This window comes from Octodon degus, unplaced genomic scaffold, assembly GCF_000260255.1.
Source record: "Octodon degus isolate 3935 unplaced genomic scaffold, OctDeg1.0 scaffold00197, whole genome shotgun sequence".
NCBI lineage: Eukaryota > Metazoa > Chordata > Mammalia > Rodentia > Octodontidae > Octodon > Octodon degus.
In genome coordinates, this window is record NW_004524773.1 from 2161088 (window position 1) to 2173698 (window position 12611).

At 48.4% G+C, this 12611-nt stretch overlaps 1 protein-coding gene across 4 annotated transcripts in view; it reads right to left on the minus strand.

Moving 5' to 3' along the window:
- The window catches only part of Gemin7 (gem nuclear organelle associated protein 7), an 11784-nt gene extending 1536 nt beyond the window's left edge, over nucleotides 1–10248 (minus strand). The window contains exons 1-3 of one of the 4 annotated variants that reach the window (XM_023704582.1): nucleotides 2212–2226; nucleotides 988–1119; nucleotides 264–354 (exon numbers count right to left, since the gene is read on the minus strand). The gene's annotated coding sequence lies outside the window, so the exon portion shown is untranslated. Of the gene's footprint in view, nucleotides 1–263; nucleotides 355–987; nucleotides 1120–2211; nucleotides 2233–10168 lie in introns of those variants that run through there. The other 3 variants (XM_023704583.1, XM_023704584.1, XM_004644317.2) reach the window with 3 other exon arrangements.
- Nucleotides 10249–12611: the final 2363 nt, after the last annotated feature.

The following is a 12611-nucleotide window of genomic DNA, read 5'->3' on the forward strand; positions in this document are numbered from 1 at the left end:
AAAAATAAAATAAGAAAAACTACAAACTGGACTTAGTGGCACAAAGCTGTAATCCCAGAATCTGGGACATAAGGCAGGAAGACTGAGTTTGAGGACAGCCTGAACTGCATAGCAAGACCCAGTCTCAATATTACAAAATTTATAATAGGATTGGGGATGCAGCTCAGTGGTAAATTGTTCGCTTAGCCTTATGAGGCCCTGGGTTTGATCCCCAGCACCACAAAATAAAAAAAATAATCAAACTCTGGCATGCTGGCACATACCTGAATGGGAGGAGGATCGCTGTGAGTTCAAGGCCAGCGTGCACTACACGTGAGTTCAAGAAGAGCCTAGACTACATGGAGAGACCTGGTCCTAAAATAAAACAGCCAGCTGTGGTGGTGTACCCTTGCAATCCCAGCACTGAGGCAAGAGATTGCCACAAGTTCTAGACCAGCCTGGGCTAAGTAGTAAGACTCTGTTTCTTTTTTTCTTCTTCTTCATGAGAATATATTTATTGAGGGAAAGAAAGCACCTGTCCAAGAGAGGGACAGCCTCCCCACCGCAGCAGGTGGCCCCCAGACATTGTTTCAAAAAAACAAAACAAAACACAACAGATTACCAAACTCAAACTGAGGGACATTCAACCAATGATAAAAACTAGGCTGGACTCCTAAAAGATATCAAAATACCACAAAAGGGCTTAGAAAAAAAATAAATTACAGCCATCCACACCCTAACACTTCTCGCCCCTCCACGGCCACCACCCTGGGCAACCTGTCACCTCCTGCATGCGCTCAAGGAGGCTTGGCACTTGGTCCCTGGGTTTCGCCTTCACCGCCCCAGCCCATGCCCGAGGCACCCTGGTGTCTTCCAGGTCAGCTCACATCCGTCTCTCTCAGTCACGGTATGGGCTCCACTCTCATCCGAACCGCATGGCCTCACTGGCTCCTCACATGGTTCCCAGAGCCTCGTGCCAAGCTCTCTACTCGCTGAAGTCCGACTCACTTCCAGGCAGCCAACTTGCTTTCCGCAGCGAGTGCCACTCCTGCTCCAATGTGACCCCCACTTAGCTGTGTGACCCTACTCAAGACTCTCATCAGGGGGGCAGGGAGATGGCTCAGTAGAATAAGCACTTCCCTGGCAAGCACAAGAGCCTGAGTTCAATACCCAGTTACACACACACACACACAAAAAAAAAAAAAAAAAAAAAAGACTCATCAGTATTGCTTGCTGCATTAAAAAAATGAATGAATAAAAACCTTTTTGAGACAGGCTCTGGCTATGTATTTCCAGCTGGCTTTGAACTCACAGAGATCCTCTTGTGTCAGCCTCCTGCGTGCCCAGATTGCAGGCCTATGTCACCATGCCCAGCTAAACTGATTAACTGTTCTGTGCGTTAGTTTTCCAATCTGTAACATAGGGCCCTCCCACACCTGGCTGACATGGGGAACAAAGCACCTAACCACTGTTGGATGATCAGCACATGCCTGGAACACGTTTATTGCCGATACAATGATGCTGAATGCATTTGGAAAAACGCTGGCCCTGTGGGCAGGCAGACTGAGATGGATCTCAGTTTAAGGCAGCTGCACTGGTCCTTGTGGCTTCATCTCTCCCCTCTAAAAGCTAGCGAGGGGGCTGGTGAGATGGCTCAGTGGTCTAAAGCACCTACTTAGTACAAGCTAAACTAAGCAAAAACACAGGAACCGCGGTTCAATCCCGCAGCACCACATGCCAGCCAGCCCCGCCCCCTGGTGGGCTGAGCTGGCCACACCCACACACACCCACACACGCAATAAATAAATATAAAAAAAAAAAGCTAGCGAGCCTGGGCATGGTGGCACACACTTGTAATTCCAGATACTCAAAGGCTGAGGCAGGAAGACCACGAGTTCAGGGCTAGCCAGGGCAACTTAATGAGGCCTGTCTCAAAAGAAAAATAAAAAGCAATAGCCGGGCTGGAGAGATGGCTCAGCTGGAGAGATGGCTCAGTGGTCTAAAGCACCTACTTGGAACAAGTTTGGGAAAGCACAGGGACCGCAGTTCAATCCCCCAGCACCACATGTCAGTCAGCCCCACCCCCTGGTGGGCTGGGGGGGGCAGACAGACACACACACACACACACACACACACACACACACACACAGAAAAAAAAAAGCAATAGGCCTATAGCTCAGGGGTAGAATACTCGCCTACTTGAGGTAGGAGGATCAAAAGCTCAAACCTAACCTGTGGGAGCCAGGAGATAGTAAGGCAGTCTAAGTCCCTGCCTGGCAAGCACAAGGACCCAGGTTCAATTCCCAGTACAGCATGTCTTGGCCACTGAAACCGGGCATGGTGGCGCATACTTGTAATCCCAGCACAGGGGAAGCTGAGACAGGAGTTTCACTACAAGTCTGAGCTGTGTAACAAGACCCTGTACCAAATAAATAAATAAATAAATATTTTAAAAAGAAAAAAGAAACCTAACCTCTGAACCTTAGCCAGACCCTGTCTCAAAGTAAAGAGGAGCCAGGATGCAGCTCAGTGTGAAGACTCTTGGTTCAATCCCCAGTACACAAGAAAGAAAGGTTTTTTTTTTGGTAGAACAGTTTCAATAATTAACACATTGCATACATTCTTCCTAGTGGTTAATTGCTGTACAAGATGCGGACATGACATCCTACTTACAAACACTAAGAGAACAAATCCCTCTATTCATTAAGAGAATGTAACTATATATCTATCCTAACCACTTTGAATACACAGATATAAAATGAACATTCATCTGTATACCCTTTTTGTTAAGTTCCGTTATTTGAATATTATAGGTGTGTAAACTCAGCAAAATATTCTAAAAGAGTCCAGTAGCCCATAATAGTATTGGGTCTTCCACTTGACTGGCAATGTCAGAAATTGTTGACCTGAGTCCCCCACAGCTCAACATAACGGCATGGCTTTACTTCTTATATTTTGTTTTTATACTTTTCTGCTGGATGGTTAAGACCAAGGTAAAGCAGGACTTATGCAACAAGAGTTGTAGCTTTTGGGTCTGATAAGGTCAGTGAAATCCCCTCAGGATTTATCCTGAGATCCTGTACCTCAGATTGTAGAACCTTTGTCAGTGTCAGCCATGTGGATGAGTCACGGCCATTGCTTGGCCAAGAAAAAGTTTTGAAATACTTGAAAGATGAAAGATTGGATGAGGATGGATCTCGGTGGTTGAATACTTGTTCAGAATGTGTCAAGCTCTGGATTCCATCCCTAGTGCCACCAAAACAAACCAGAACAAAACAAAAATAAAACAACAAGGCTAAAAATACAAAAAGAAAAAGAAGCCAGGAAATGTGATGCATGCCTGTAATCCCAGCACTCAGGAGGCTGAGGCAGGAGGATCATTGTGTGTTCAAGACCAGACTGGGCTACAAAGTGAGCTCAAGGCCAGCCTGAAATGGTAGAGTGAGTCCCTGTACTGCACAGTGAGATCCTCTCTCAAAAATAAAAACTATCTCCCTGAAAGCTCAGTGGCTTAAGCACCTGCCCGGCAAGCGCAGAGTTTGATCCCCAGTACCGCAAAAAAAAAAAAAAAAAAAATTTAAAAAATAAAAAGACAGATGTGGTGGTGCATGTCTATCATCCCAGCACTTGGGAGGCTGAGGCAAGAAGACACGAAGACACACACACAAGACACTAGGCTGCAACCCATACCTTCACATGACCCCTGCTATAGTGACGGGAAAAGAGGCCAGAGGCTCAGGGAGCCCAGGGGAGGAGGTGCCGCCCTCCTAGGCTCACTCAAGGGATTCAGGAGTCACCACTCTTCAGGGGCCACCTCTGGGCCCTTGTCTGTGAAATGAAACATTATAAAAGAGACTAGCTAGGCTCAGTGTTAGATGCCTCTAATCCCAGCACTTAGGTGGCTGAGGCAGAAGGATGGCAAGTTTGAACCCAGCCTGGGCAACTTACAGAGCCTCTGTCTTAAAAATAAAAAGGGCTGGGAATGGCGCTCAGTGGTAGAGCTAGTACAAGGCTAGCCTGACTATACAGCAAGACTGTCTTCAGGGGAAAGGAAACGGATGTAGAAGAACTGAAATGTGTCACATGCATGTACAGCTCCCCATGATAATCATTATGTGCTGCAAGCATGCTAATAAACATAAAAATATTTAAAAGATTTTGAGGGGCTGGGGATATAGCTCAGTGGCATAAGTGCCTGCCTGATAATAGCAAGTTCCTGAGTTTGTTCTCTAGTTCCAAAATAAATACATAAAAATTTTAAAAAGATCTTGATTTTGTACAGGGTCTCACTATGCAGCTCAGACCCACAGTGATCCTCCTGTTTTTAGCCTCCTCAGTGCTGCGATTACAGGCATATGCCACTATGCCAGGTCTCGGTGGCTCGTTCAGCACACCCAGGGGCAGGGCAGGCAGGGATAGAACCCCAGTCCCTGCGCTTGGCTAAGCAGGTGCTTAGTCCACTGAGCTATTTCACTGGCCCCTTAATCTTATCTTTAAAAACAGTATACTCTAAAATCATGGTAAGGGGGCCAGAGAGATGGCTCAGTAGAATAAGGGCTTCGCTGGCAAGCGCAAGTGTCTGAGTTCAATTCCTGGTTCCACAAAAAAAAAAAAAAAGAAAAAGAAATAAAATCATGGTAAATAATACAGTAAATCAACTAGCAACAGAGCTTTCATTGAGCAATATCAACTGTATATCTGCTTCTATAGGTTTTTGTTCCTGTGTTTTTTTCTTTTTTGCAGAACTGGGCATTGAACTCAGGCCCTTGCGCTTACCAGGCAAGTACTTATTCTACTGAGCCATCTCCCCAGCCCTTTTCTTTTCTTTTTCTTGTTCAGTACTGAGAATGGAGCCCAGGGCACCATATATGGCAGGCAAGCCCTCTATCATTGAGCTATATTGCCAGGTTTTTTGTTTGTTTGTTTTTTTTGTACCAGGGATCAAACTTAGGACCTTGTGCTTGCCAGGTTTTTAAAAAATATTTATTTATTTATTTTGCAGTACTGGGAATTGAATCCGGGGCCTTCCCACTAAACTGTATCTCTAGACCACTTTTGTATTTTGTTTTGAGACAGGGTTTGGCTAAGCAGGTAAATTGGCCAGGCTGGGCTCAAACATAATCCTCTGGCCTCAGCCTTCTAGAGTGCTGGGACTATAGGCCTGCACCACCATATCCAGCTCTTTTTATTATTTTGAAGACAGGGTCTTACTAAAATCCCTAGGCTGGGGCTGGGGAGATGACTCAGTGGAGTAAGCGCTTCCCTGGCAAGCGCAGGGCCTGAGTTCAATCCCCAAAAAAATAAATAAATAAATAAAATCCCTGGGCTGGGGCCAGCAAGAAAGCTCAATTGTCTAAAGCACCTGCTTAGGCAAGTGTAGGGACCATGGTTCGATCCCTGGCATTACATGCCACGCCAGCCCTGCCCCCAGGTGGGCTAAGCCAGCCATAAATAAATAAATAAATAAATAAATTTAAAAATCCCTAGGCTGGCCTTGAGCTTGGGATCCTCCTGCCTCAGCCTCCCTAGTGAGATTAGAGTCATATGCCACGTGGCTGTGTTATTCTTTTACACCCCTGGTAGCATAGCAGATGTGTTAGTGCCAGCATCACAAAAAGAGTCGCTACACCATGCTGCCATATCGCAGAGGCCAAAATGTCAGTCATTTTTCAGCTCCATTATAATCTTACGGGACCGGGGGCTGGTGAGATGGCTCAGTGGTCTAAAGCACCTACTTAGAACAAACAAGCTTGGCAAAGCACAGGGACCAGGGTTCCGTCCTCCAGCACCACATGCCAGCCAGCCCCGCCCCCTGGTGGGCTGAGCTGGCCACACACACACACACACACACACACACACAAATAAATAAAAAAAATTAAAAAAAAATAATAATCTTATGGGACCACCATTCCTTCACTGATGTTAAAACCATTATGTGGCAGGTGGCATATGCTGCCTCTTCACCTTCTGAAAGATGGACAGGCACAGTTACTTTGCAACCCCATCCAACCCCAGTTAATGGGAATGGGGGACTGGTAAATATCTACTGAAGACCTGTAAAGATTCAGCACTTCCACCTGGCACGGTGGCATAAATTCTGCTACTCAGGGGGCTGAGACAGGAGGGTAGCAGGTTTGGGGCCAGTCTTGGCAATTTATTTATTTTTGATTTATTTATTTATTTTCGTGGAACTGGGGATTGAACTCAGGCCCCTGCGCTTGCCAGGCAAGTGCTTAATGTACTGAGCTATCTCCCCGGACCCAGTCTTGGCAATTTAGCGAGACTCTGTCTTAAAATTTTAAAAGGGTGGGGATAACATTCACTGCTAGAACATCACTGGATTTGATCCTCAATGTTTCTTACCTTTTTTTGATCTTCAGTATTACAAGAAGTTAAAAATGCACCCATCTAGGAACAGTTACTCAACTTCATGGAAGTGGTACCTGATTTCAGAATCTCAAAGCCCATCAAGATTAAAAAAAAAAGGGGGGTGCTGCTGGGGAGATGGCTCAGTGGAATAAGCACTTCCCTGGTAAGTGTAAGGGCAGTTCAATCCCTGGTTGGGGGGGGGGGATAAAAACAAAAGCAGGGCCTAGTGGCGCAGGCCTGTAATCCCAGCATTTTGGGAGGATAAGGCAGGAGGATCACCATGAGTTTGAGGTCAGCCTGGCCTACAAACTGAAGTCAAGGCCAGCCTGGACTACATAGTGAAACCCTGTCTCAGAAAGACAAAACTAAAAATAAAAAAGATAAAAACAAAAACCTACTTCATCCATTATGATCAACATATCTACACACCGCTATGCAGGGTACGGACTTGCCGGGGCAGTCTTGAGAACACATCTAGGGTTGAGACGGCCTGGTCCTGCCCTCACAGATTCCTTCCTTCTAAGACCCATAGAGTGGAGTTGGCAGGGTAGGGAGAAAGGAGCCCTGAGCAGCAAGGATGCGCTCTGCCCAGGTGGTGGTTTCCACAAAGGCGGCTCAGCTGTGGAGAGCTGCGGGGAGAATGGGCCACTCAAGCAAAGAGCCAAGAGCACAGACCCTACCAAAGCAGAGGCATGCTAGGAGGCTTGCTCAGAGAAGGTGGGGCAGGGACAGATTATCCTGAGAACCTGGTTCTCTGCAGAATGAAGATAACAACCACTGGAAGGTTCAGAGCAAAGGCATCGACCCCCAGGTAGAAGATGATGGCACTTAGGAGGGGCTGAGGGTGAGGGTGAGGTGGAAAATGGGGTCTGATTCTGGTGGTGTTTTTTTTTTTTTTTTTTTTTGCGGAACCAGGGATTGAACTCAGGCCCTTGCACTTGCCAGGGAAGCACTTATTCCACTGAGCCATCTCCCCAGCTCCATGGAATAAGGGTTTTTTTTTTGTTTGTTTGCTCCCAATGCCCTCAGGGGTTGTTTGGCTGGCTGGAGTGTTGTGGGGAATCCAACTACAGGAACCTGAGGCTGACAGCTTTGTGGAAGCAGCCACTTAAAGAACTGAGCTACGGCCAGGCCCCCAAATAGATTGCCTTTCTTTTTTTTTTTTTTTTTTTTTTGGCAGAACCGGGGATTGAACTCAGATCCTTGCGTTTGCCAGTCAAGCGCTTATCCTACTGAGCCATCTCCCTGGCCCCTGCTTCTGGTGTTTTGAAGGTTAAAAGCCTGCACTGGGCCAGTGAGATAGCTCAGTGGACTAAGCACCTGCTCAGGCAAGCGCAAAGACCACGGTTCGATCCCCTGCACCACACGCCGCACTGAGCAGGCCGCTGAGACTAGGTGTGGTGGTGCATTCCTGTAATCCCAGGGCTGGGGAGGCTGAAAACAGGAGGATCACTAGGAGTCTGAGCTTCATACGGAGACCCTGTACCAAATACATTAAAATAAATAAAGCCCTCATTAATGAATGCATCGATAGGCTGAGGGAGTCAAGAGACACTACAAGGGTTTTTGCCACATGGAAGAAGCCAAGATAAATGGGATTTAGGGCTGCCTAAATTATCTGTCCACTGTTAATCCAATTTAGTGAAGGTCCTCCAGGACCTTCATCCAACTCCAGTTAATACTTGAGTAGTTTCAGGAAACACTCTATAGGGTCCAGGGTTAGTAACCAATGAAGGATTGATGGGAATTAAGTATCTGACCAAAAATTATGCTAAACCCCTAGTTTAAACAAAATTAAACTGGGCGGGGCTGGGGAAATGGCTCAGTGGAATAAACACTTCCCTGGCAAGCGCAACGGCCTGAGTTCAATCCTCAGTTCTGGAAAAAAAAAAAAAAAATTAAACTGGGCATCGTAGTGCATACATGTAATGTGGGCCCTCTAGGAGACTGCAAGTTCAAGCACAGGCTGGCAATTTAGTATTTTAGTGAGACCCTGTCTTAACATACAAATGTTTTTAAACCAGATATAGAGTCCATCCTCTAATCCTAGCACTCAGAGGCTCAGGCAGGAAGACTGCCCAAATTTGAGGCCAGCCAGGGCTACATAGTGAGTTCAGGACTAGCCTGACCTACACAGCAAGACTTTGTCTCAAAAAAACAAAAACTGTTTTATTAAAAGGGCTGGGGGGCTGGGGAGATGGCTCACTAGAATAAGCGCTTCCCTGGCAAGCACAAGGACTTGAGTTCAATCCCAGGTTCCGCAAAAAATAAATAAATAAATAAATAAATAAATAAAAGGGCTGGGGGTGTAACTCAGCAGCACAGCCGCCTGCCTGGCAAGCATGAGGCCCTGAGTTTGATTTCTGCAGTCAAATGCTCTACCTCTGAGCTACATCCCCACCTGACTTTTGAGTTTGATTTCTGGTACCAAAAAGGGTGGAACTGGTGTAGCTCAGTATGAAAACCTTGGGTTCAATCCCCCATACCACCAAGCGGAAAAAAAAGGCCAGCATAGCGCCTTTTTTCCTCTACCAAGAACAAAACAAAACAGAGAACATGGTCACCTAAAAAGTAATCTCCATTTCCCCCACTGTGGACTTGAAGCTGGGAAATACCAGATTATTTACTGGGTACAGGCTGGTAGTGGCAGGCAAAGGGCCCCGACTCTGGCTGGTCTGACAAAGGAGCAGGGGCCCTCACTCCTAAACAACGCAGATTTTTCCCAACTGAAAGGAGGGACTTTTCAAGCTTCTGAAGCCAAAAGGTGACCTGATAAGAAAGAGGTTTGAGAATGGTCAACAGGGTGTGGCAGAGACAGCAAGCATAGGTTAAATTATCCGCTCTTCCTGACCTCCAGAGGCCTCAATCCTTTCAGGCTCAAAATCAGAGACTTCCTGCCTGAGGGTTTCAGGAAAAATGCCCACATGCATTCATTAGACAAAAGTCCGACACTCAGGTGGAAGGCAGAGACCTCGTGGTCTCCCTACTTAAGGCCTCAGTGCTCACTTGCAAAAGATAAACACAGCGGCCAGTGTGGTAGCAACGCCTATAATCCCAGCACTGAGGCAGTAGGCTCACTGGGAATTCGAGGCCAGCCTGGACTGTATCATGAATTCAAGGCCAGCCTGAATTACACAGCGAGAGCCTTTCACAAACACAAACAAAACAACCCGGAAAACAGGAAAAGAAACTGCTAACAGTTGAAGGAGGTCTTGGGGTCCATTCCTAGCACACACATACACACACGCGAAAACACTCAGTATCCTGTCAAAGCAGTCAGGTGGGGAACCAGCTAAGTTACCATAGGAGGTTAAATGCCAAGGTCCAGGACCTAAGGGGCAGATCTGCACGTGTACACACACGCGTGGTGCTGTCGCCCCGTCTAGATACACTATAGCGATGCGGAGCCACCGAGAGGCTGCGACCCAAAGGACGGACGCCCTCCTGTCCCTCCTTCCCTGCCCCCTCCGCCCCTGGAGCCGGACAGTTTTCTCTCAGTTCCGCCCTGGCCTCCCGCTGCTCGCCTTTTCTCATACTAAGCAGGTCCTCCCGGCCCCGGGGCGTCCACCTCCACCCCGCCTCGGGCTGGACGCTCTTCCCGACTGCCGGCTGCCCAAGCCCTCGATCCATTCCACCCCGGCAGAGGCTGCCGCCTTTCCCTCTTCTCAGTGTGGTCGGTGGTATTTGCCCAGGAACCATATCCCGCCCGCCCCTGGTCCCCTCCGCACCCGCGTGGCGCGAGCGTCTCGTAGCCCGCCTCGCAGGCACGGCCCTCGGGGCCGGGAGCCGGCTGTCGGCCCGCCGGCCGCCCAGTACTCACCGAGGTCCGCAGCTGCCGGCGCCCGCACTTCCGCCGGTGCCACCCCCGCAGAGCGCCGGGCGGGCCGCGAGCTCTGGAGCCTGGGTTCCGCCCGCGCCGCTGCTGCCGCCCCACGTGGTCGCCGGGCCGCTGGCTCCCGCCGTGGTCACCTCCCCGCCGGCGGCTCAGACCAGCTAGCTCGTTATCTGGGGACGTCCGGGATACTGGCTTTACAAAGGATGAAACAGCATACGAGGAACGGTGTCCTCAGACAGCATCAGGGGCGGAGTTCCGCCTTTACCTTCCTTCACTGCCGCACTAGGCTCCTACCCCTCACCTCCCCCACGTGGAAGCGTGAGCTCAAGCTCCGGCAGCCACGTGCCAGAAGAAAGGCTTAAAATTAAAACAGTACTGCTAGGGTGCACAGGAGGCCACCAGTTTGTCTTCTAGCCCTCCCTGCTGCCCCCTTTCACAAAGTGGAAAACAGGCCCGAATGGGGAGCAGAAATCCTGCTACTGTAAGCCCATATCACTTTTACTTTTTGGAAGTAGGGTCCACCTGAGCAGAGACCCTGAGGACCACTGCCCTTCCTCAAAGATCCCAAGACCCCGTCAGTATCTGACACATAGGTACTGTACTCTACAAATACCAATGGAAACAATTTTCCATGCATAGCAGATCAATAAAGATTTTTTTACTTAATCTTGTCCCTGCCAGGGGCTGTATTTGTGAATAAGATCGACTCCAATTTTGTCTTCATGACCTCTGCTCTGTAGGGAACAGGAGTTACAGCAGAGGGTATTAATGAAAAATTACATACAAGCTCTTTCAAGCTTTGGCTGAGCATGGCGGGGGAGATGGCTCCGTAGAATAAGTGCTTGCCTGGCAATCGCAAGGGCCTGAGTTTAATCCCTGGTTCTGCAAAAAAAAAGCACATTAGGGAGGCTGAGGCATAAGGAGCTGCTTGCCTAAAGCATGAGAAAGGGTGGAAGATTTTGGATAAAATAAGAGCAATGGGATAGAGAACCACAGATTTAGGGAAATTTAAAATTGGGTGGTCAGGGAGTCTGCAGGTTAGCTCAGTCCTTTAAGCGCCTGCTTATGCAAACGCAGTCAGGAGCAGGAGAGGTTCAATCCCTAGCTCCACAGGCCTTACCAGACCCGGCCTTAAGGCACCCTAAGCCCCTGAGCCAGCAAAAAATAAATAAAAATAAATAAATAAATAAAATTGGGTGATCAGAAGAGGTAGCATGGAAAAAGTCATGCTGATAAGGTAACTAGTTCCAGTGGTCTATAGTTCCAGTGGTCTCCTAGGTCCATTAGGAGATAGGTCCAACAGGGAACTGGTGACAGATGGAGGTCATTGAGGGTAATTTGCAAGGCCTTCAGCAGGGTGGGGCTACTTTAGATAGGCTGGTCAGGGAGGCCTCGGCTCTGGAAGGACAATTGATCTGGGACCTGAATAACAATATGAGGAACTCTGGGAGATCTGCATGTGGAATTCACTCAGCTTTGGGCTGGGCACACCTGGGGGAGGACTGGTACAGACACTGGACCTAACCTCAGGGGGCTTGCATTGAGTGGGTGTGTGGAGAACAGTTAACAACACTTGGGCACTGCGATGCGGTCAGTGCCTGGAAGCAGAGAGAACCCTCATAAGGGTTTAAGGGTGGGGCAGGGTGTTGATGCCACTTCAAACAGAAACAAAATTTCTTTGTCAAGTGGAGGGAGGGAGGATGGCCTATCTCCTTTTGGTGGCCAGTTCAGGCCCAAGTAGAAAGTACCCCTCCTCTCCCTCAAATCCTTCCAGGGCAACTGTCTCAGGAAAATCAAAAGATCTGAAGTGTCCAAAGTGTTCAAAAGAGCTGGGTGTGGTGGTGCACGCCTGTAATCCCAACTCTCTGGAGACTGAGGCAGGATTACCTTGAGTTAGAGGCCAGCCTAGTCTACATAGCAAGACTGTCTCCAAACAAAAAACCAAAGTCAGTCTCTCTCTCTCTCTCTCTCTCTCTCTCTCTCTCTCTCTCTCTCTCTGTGGTGACAATGATGGAATTTAGGAATCCAGTGCATTTGCGCTGAGCAACATCCCTAGCCCTTGCAGGGTCCAAGTGGCTGTGTCCGATCTTGCTGTCCTACTACCTCAGCTTCTCAGAGCCCTGGTGTTATAGGCAGGCACCACCTTGGCTCCTTTTTTCCCCACTATACTCAATCCCTTGTACAGTGGCCCACTGGAACTTTCCCTTTTCTTCTGGAATGTCCAGGGCCCCCTCACCCACTCCTTCAGGCTTCAGCTTTGCCCTGTCCTTAGCAGGTATCAAAAACAAAACAAAACAAACAAAAAAACTGAAGCCCCCAAATCTGGGTGTGATGGAGCATGCCTGAAATCCAAGTACTCTGGAGGCTGAGGTAGGAAATTGCCCTGAGTTCAAGACCAGCCTGGGGGGCTGCGGAGATGGCTCAGTAG